Consider the following 7500-nt stretch of genomic DNA (forward strand, 5'->3'; position numbering starts at 1 on the left):
GATTTATCTTTTGCTGTTGTTGATTGTCTGTCTTTGCAAGGGAGCAAAGAATATTGTACATAAAGTACTGTTAACAGGCTTATAATAAAAATATATATATATATAATATATTTGGTTAAAGTATATGTACATAAGCCTCTTGTAGTTCTAAACTAATTTAACAGGTTTTGAAGTGCAGCTCCCCCTACTGGCTAACCTTGCTGATGCTCCAGTGATGCCGATGTGCATTCTTAACCCTTTGATGCACAAGCTATAAAATAGATATAGAAAAAATCAACTTAGACGGGTCACTGTAGACCCATGTAGTGCATTAAAGGGTTAATATTATTTGTTTATATATATATATATATATATATATATATATATATATATATATATATATATATATATATATATATATATATATATATATATATATATATATATACATACAATCACAATCTGATATATTATCAGAGCTGCTTATGGTTATTAAAACACCAAAACATAACCTTTAAAGATCAGTTCAATCCAGAAGTGTGCAAGTCACCATCATCAATGGTGAACAGGAATCAGCTCACTCTATAAAAATGCTGGGTTGTATTATCCAAAAGTTGGGTCAAATATAGACAAACTGAATGATGGGATTATATTTAAAATGAAATGTAAATGATACTTTTAAACCCAACATATGTGCTTGACCATGTCTGACCCAATGTTAGATTCATTTTTTATTTCAATATTTTTTAACCCAACAGCTGTGCTTGTCCATATTTGACCCAGTGTTGAGTTGGTTTGCAATTAAATTTAAATTAAACTTTTTTAACCCAACTGCTGGGTAATTCCACATTTAACCCAATGTTCTTTTTTCTTCAATTCAATTTTAATGGCATTTTTTACCCAACGGTTGGGTTTGTCCATATTTAACTCAACACTGCATTGTTTTACCAATTACATTTAAACTATACTTTTTAGCCCAAGGGTGGGTTTGTCCATATTTGACCCAACCTTGGGTAAATTCTTTTCAATACATTTAAATGGCACGTTTTAACCCAGTATTGAGTTGTTTTTTCAATGAAATTTAATTGGCACTTTTTAACTCAACATTTAGTTTTTTTTTTCAATTACATTTAATTGAGATGCACTTTTTAGTCCAAAGTTTGGGTTAGTCCATATTTAACCCAGCATTGAGTTTCTTTCAATTAAACTTAATTGACATGCATTTTAGCCCAAATTTAAGTGAGTCCATATATAACCCAGCATTGAGTTATTTTTTTCAATAAATTTAATTGACATGCATTTTTTAGCCAAAAGATTGGGTTAGTCCATATTTCCCCTATGTTGGTATGAAAGCATTTTCCCAGTTGCTGCTTTGTGGATGTCTCGGTGCTGCTGGAGGTCTGCTTCAGCCCTGACTCACTCTTGTAAAGACTCTGGAATCCAGAATCATCTTCCTGCAGCTCAACTGAGTCACACAACTCAGCAGAACCATTGTTTTGTCCAGCATAAACAGCCCAGAAAGCCTCGACCCAGCTGGTTTTATGTTAGTCATTCATTAAAGGAGCAGTTTCCCCAAAACAAATGTTCTGTCGTCATTTACTGACCGTTCTCATCTCATGCTGTTCACTTTCCCTTCCATAAAATAATCTGTAGTGCTGTCGCCTCACAGTAAGAAGGTCGCTGGTTCGAACCTCGACTCAGTTGGCGTTTCTGTGTGGAGTTTGCATGTTCTCCCTGCCGGGTTTCCTCCGGGTGCTCCGGTTTCCCCCACAGTCCAAATTGGGGTGAATTGGGTAGGCTAAATTGTCGGTAGTGTGTGAATGTGTGTGTGGATGTTTCCCAGAGATGGGTTGCGGCTGGAAAGGCATCCGCTGCGTAAAAACTTGCTGGATAAGTTGGTGGTTCATTCTGTTGTGGCGACCCCGGATTAATAAAGGGACTAAGCCGACAAGAGAATGAATGAATGAATGAATGAATGAATGAATGAAAATGCATACTGATTTCAAAAGCCTCGTAAAAGATTATTCAAACTAAAATGGAATTTGATATCATTTACTTGACTTTGTGTGTGTGTGTATGTGACGTTTTATCTTGAAAATATGAACTTAAGACTCTTCCATCAACTATATTATCGTCACCTGTATTACTGTACACTGTTACCGTCAACTGTTACCGTCACCTATATTACCGTCAACTATGTGACCGTCAACTATGTGACCGTCAACTATGTCTCTGTCAATTCTATTATTGTCAACTCTGTTATCGGCAACTTTGTTATTGTCAACTCTGTAACCGTCAACGTTGTTAACGTCAACTCTGTCACTGTCAATTCTGTTACCCTTAACTCTGTTATCGTCAACTCTGTTACCGTCCACAATGTCAGTCAATTTTGCCATCGTCAACTATGTTTTTGTCAACTAATTCACTGTCAATTATGTTACCGTAAAGTCTGTTATCGTCAACTATGTTACCGTCTACTATGTCACTCTCAAATCTGTCAGTCAAATCCGTTATTGTCAACTCTGTTACCGCCAACTGTTAACGTTAACTATGTCACTGTCAACTCTGTTACCATCAACTCTGTTATTGTCAATTCTGTTATCGTCAACTATGTCAGTCAATTCTGCCAAGGTCAACTATGTTAATGTCAACGAAGTCACTGTCAATTCTGTTACCGTCAACTCAGTTGACGGTGCCAGAATTGACAATAACAATCACTGTCAAATCTATTATTGTCGATTCTGTTATTGGCAACTTTGTTATCATCAACTCTGTTACCGTCAACTGTTACCGTCAACTATGTCACTGTCAATTCCGTCAACTCTGTTATTGTCAACTATGTTACCGTCAACTCTGTCAGTGTCAATTATGTGTGTGTGTGTGTGTGTGTGTGTGTGTGTGTGTGTGTTGAAGAGCCACTGAGCTAACTGACAGGCCGGGGAAACCAGACAAACTGTATTTCTGACGGCAGACACGAGAACGAGTCTCTCGCGCTTGAACTACATCTGTCAGATTATAACGGCTTTAACACACACCTTTCAAACTTGTGTCACAAAAACACTCCATAAACCAATAAAACGCTATTGAAACCTATTTTTGGAGTGCAAATGACATATTATAAACGGAAGCTCTAACCATTATACAGGAAGACGCTGGTCGCTATGGTGCCCTCCATGCAGCCGCCAAGAAAAAAGGTCTATAATAACCTGCTGAGAAACTTGTAAGCGTTTGTATGTGGAGAACGGGTTATGGCACCTCTTTGGAGGATCATAACAGGTTTATAAGTGAAGACCGCGGCTGGTGGGCACTACCCGCCTATGTCATTTTTTACCCTCAAAAATATATTCAAAACCACCCAATCTGGCAACACTGACCCCGGGCTGCGAGCGCACCGCAAGTCAAGTGACAAGAATTGACTGATCAGCTTCAGCTTGTGTGGAATATTCACATTTCGGTAAGATTAGATTTCCCAGACAAACACAGAACACACAAACACTGCAGTGCTGTGTACTTTTCTCCAGAAACAGAACTTGTATCAGAGCGACAGCAATGTTTTTTCAGCTTGCCATCCTCTGAGAAAACAGTTAATGGTCGTCTAGCAACCTACGACCTTGCTGGTCTCAATGCTGGTTTTGCTGGTCTCAATGCTGGTTTTAATGCTGGTTTTGCTGGTCTCAATGTTGGTTTTGCTGGTTTCAATGCTAGTATTGCTGGTTTCAATGCTGGTTTTGCTGGTTTCAATGCTGGTTTTGCTGGTTTCAATGTTGGTGTTGCTGGTTTCAATGTTGGTTTTGCTGGTTTCAATGTTGGTTTTGCTGGTTTCAATGCTGGTTTTGCTGGTTTCAAAGTTGGTTTTGCTGGTTTCAATGCTGGTTTTGCTGGTTTAAAAGTTGGTTTTGCTGGTTTCAATGCTGGTTTTGCTGGTTTCAAAGTTGGCTTTGCTGGTTTCAATGTTGGTTTTGCTGGTTTCAATGCTGGTTTTGCTGGTTTCAATGCTGGTTTTGCTGGTTTAAAAGTTGGTTTTGCTGGTCTCAATGTTGGTTTTGCAGGTTTCAAAGTTGGTTTGCTGGTTTCAGTGTTGGTTTTGCTGGTTTCAAAGTTGGTTTTACTGGTCTCAAGGACGGTTTTGCTGGTCTCAATGTTGGTTTTGGTGGTCTCAAAGTTGGTTTTGCTGATTTCAAAGTTGGTTTTGCTGATTTCAAAGTTGGTTTTGCTGATTTCAAAGTTGGTTTTGCAGGTTTCAGTGTTTGTTTTGCTGGTCTCAATGCTGGTTTTGCTGGTTTCAATGCTGGTTTTGCTGGTCTCATTGTTGGTTTTGCTGGTTTCAAAGTTGGTTTTGCTGGTCTCAATGTTGGTTTTGCTGGTCTCATTGTTGGCTTTGCTGGTTTCAAAGCTGGTTTTGCTGGTTTCAAATTTGGTTTTGCTGGTTTCAATGCTAGTATTGCTGGTTTCAATGTTGGTTTAGCTGGTTTCAATGATAGTTTTGCTGGTTTCAATGTTTGTTTTGCTGGTTTCAATGCTAGTATTGCTGGTTTCAATGCTGGTTTTGCTGGTTTCAATGCTAGTTTTGCTGGTTTTAATGATGGTTTTGCTGGTTTCAATGCTAGTTTTGCTGGTCTCAATACTGCTTTTGCTGGTCTCAATATTGGTCAGGAGCAGCACTAAGACCAGCAAAACCAGCATTGAGACCAGAACTGAAACCAGCAAGACCAGCCGTGAGACCAGCAAGACCAGCATTGAGATCAGCATACCAGCATTAAAACATCCCTTACCAGCATATGCAGTCTTTTTCAGCAGGGAAATACGGGGGGAAAGGGGGTCTCAGGCAAAAAAAAAGGTTGGGAACCCCTGTTTTAAGTGTTGTGAACAGGAACGGCAACATTACAAATGCTTTACCGATACAACTTTTTTTTAAATGTGTTGCAAGAAGCAAAATTGCTATACATGTTTATTAAACAGAAAACCCACGGTAAATAATGTGTGTTGTGTATTGTTTGCAATATACAAGTCAAAGTAAATGTAGAAATCACTACTTTCTTTTTTTATTTGTGTTTTCCATACTGTCTCAACTGTTTCTGATTTGGGATTGTAGTTACGTTATAATTAAGTTACCTTTGAGTAGACTCTTTAAAAAAGAAAAGTAATTAAACGTTGTAGTTACACACTGATCATTTAGGAGAGTTGTTTTATATAGCTCTAATAAGTGTTAGGGGATGTCCAGAGTGAAGTGTTTGTGCAGTATTTCCGGCAGTGCTGCTGATGTGGATGAACGTTGATAATGTGAGCTTTAATTATCGCTGCTGAAGTTTATTCTGCGTCTCCGGGTCTGTGTCTCAGCCCTCAATGCTGCTCTTTGTTTGGCGGATTCTTCAGCTCCGGCTCGGGTTTCAGGGATCTCAGAGGATCTGGAAGACTTTTCAAAGCTGGGGGCGCCAGATCCTCCACGCTTATCTGCAGATGGAGCTGATACAGCAGAGCTTTGGAGAGCAGCACAAGTACATTCACAAACTCCTGGAAGACATTACAGAGAAGAAGACAACCAGAATCTGGAGATCAGCAGCACAACACAACATTATAGATATACAGCAATGTCAGAATTATTCACCCTCCTGTGCAATATTTAGTCTATTCCAAATACTGTTTTTCACATTATTTCCTCTAATATTATTTCTAATGGAGAAAGTCTGATTTGTTTTATTTCGGCTACAATAAAAGCAGTTCATAATTGTTCATAAGCCATTTTAAGCTCAATATTATTGGCCCCTTCAGCAATATTAGTGTTGGATTGTCTCCAGAACAAACCACTGTTACACAATGACTTGCCTAATTACCCTAACTTTACCCTAATTACCCTAGTGAAGCCTTTACATGTCACTTTAAGCTGAACACTAGTGTCTTGAAGAATATCTAGTCTAATATTATGTGCTGTCATCATGGAGAGAAGAAAATAAATCAGTTATTAAAACTCTTATGATTAGAAATGTGTTGGAAAATCTCTAAATTTCACAGGAGGGTGAATAGTTCTAATTTCAACAGTAGCTGTATATGTACACACTCACTGGCCACTTTATTAGGTACACCTTACTAGTACTGGGTTGGACCCCTTTCGCCTTCAGAACTGCTTTAATCCTTCATGGCAGAGATTCAACAAGCTGCTGGAAATATTCCTCAGAGATTTTGCTCCATATTGTCATGAGAGCATCACACAGTTGCTGCAGATTTGTCGGCTGCACATCCATGATGCCAATCTCCCGTTCCACCACATCCCAAAGCTGCTCTATTGGATTGAGCTCTGGTGACTGTGGAGGCCATTTGAGTACAGTGAACTCATCGTCATGTTCAAGACACCAGTCTGAGATGATTGAGCTTTATGACATGCTGCGTTATCCTGCTGGAAGTAGCCATCAGAAGATGGAGACACTGTGCTCATAAAGGGATGGACATGGTCAGCAGCAATACTCAGGTAGGCTGTGGCGTTGATGCTCAATTGGTACTAATGGACCCAAAGAAAATCTCCCCCACACCATTACACCACCACCACCAGCCTGAACCGCTGATACAAGGCAGGATGATCCATGCTTTCATGTTGTTGAGGCCAAATTCTGACCAGAGCATCCGAATGTGTCAGCAGAAATGGAGACTCATCAGAGCAGCAACGTTTCTCCAATCTTCTATTGTCCAGTTTTGGTGAGCCTGTGTGAATTGTAGCCTCAGTTTCCTGTTCTTAGCTGACAGGAGCGGCACCCGGTGTGCTCTTCTGCTGCTGTAGCCCATCCGCCTTAAGGTTGGCCGTGTTGTGTGTTCAGAGATGCTCTTCTGCAGAGCTCGGTTGTAGCGAGTGCTTATTTGAGTTACTGTTGCCTTTCTATCAGCTGGAACCAGTCTGGCCATTCTCCTCTGACCTCTGGCCTCATCAACAAGGCATTTGCGCCCACAGAACTGCCGCTCACTGGATATTTCCTCTTTGTCAGACGATTCTCTGTAAACCCTAGAGATGATTGTGTGTGAAAATCCCAGTAGATCAGCAGTTCCTGAAATACTCAGAGCAGCCCGTCTGGCAGCAACAACCATGCCACGTTGAAAGTCACCTAAATCCCCACTTAAATCCCCAACTTCCCCATTCTGATGCTCACTTAAACTGCAGCAGATCCTCTTGATCATGTCTACATGCCTAAATGCATTGAGCTGCTGCCATGTGATTGGCTGATTAGAAATTTGCGTTAATGAGCAGTAAAACAGGTGTACCTAATAAAGTGGCCGGTGAGTGTAAATCTCCACTTATTCATTTACAGCAGGGGTCACCAATCTCGGTCCTGGAGGGCCGGTGTCCCGGCAGGGTTTAGCTCCAACTCAACACACCTGCCTGGATGTTTCAAGTATACCTAGTAAGACCTTGATCAGCTTGTTCAGGTGTGTTTGATTAGGGTTGGAGCTAAAATCTGCAGGATATCGGCCCTCCAGGAACAAGTTTGGTGATCACTGATTTACAGCATAAAGTCATAATTATGAAACATAAACACA

Source organism: Danio rerio, chromosome 12 (genome assembly GCF_049306965.1).
Source record: "Danio rerio strain Tuebingen ecotype United States chromosome 12, GRCz12tu, whole genome shotgun sequence".
Taxonomy (NCBI): Eukaryota; Metazoa; Chordata; class Actinopteri; order Cypriniformes; family Danionidae; genus Danio; species Danio rerio.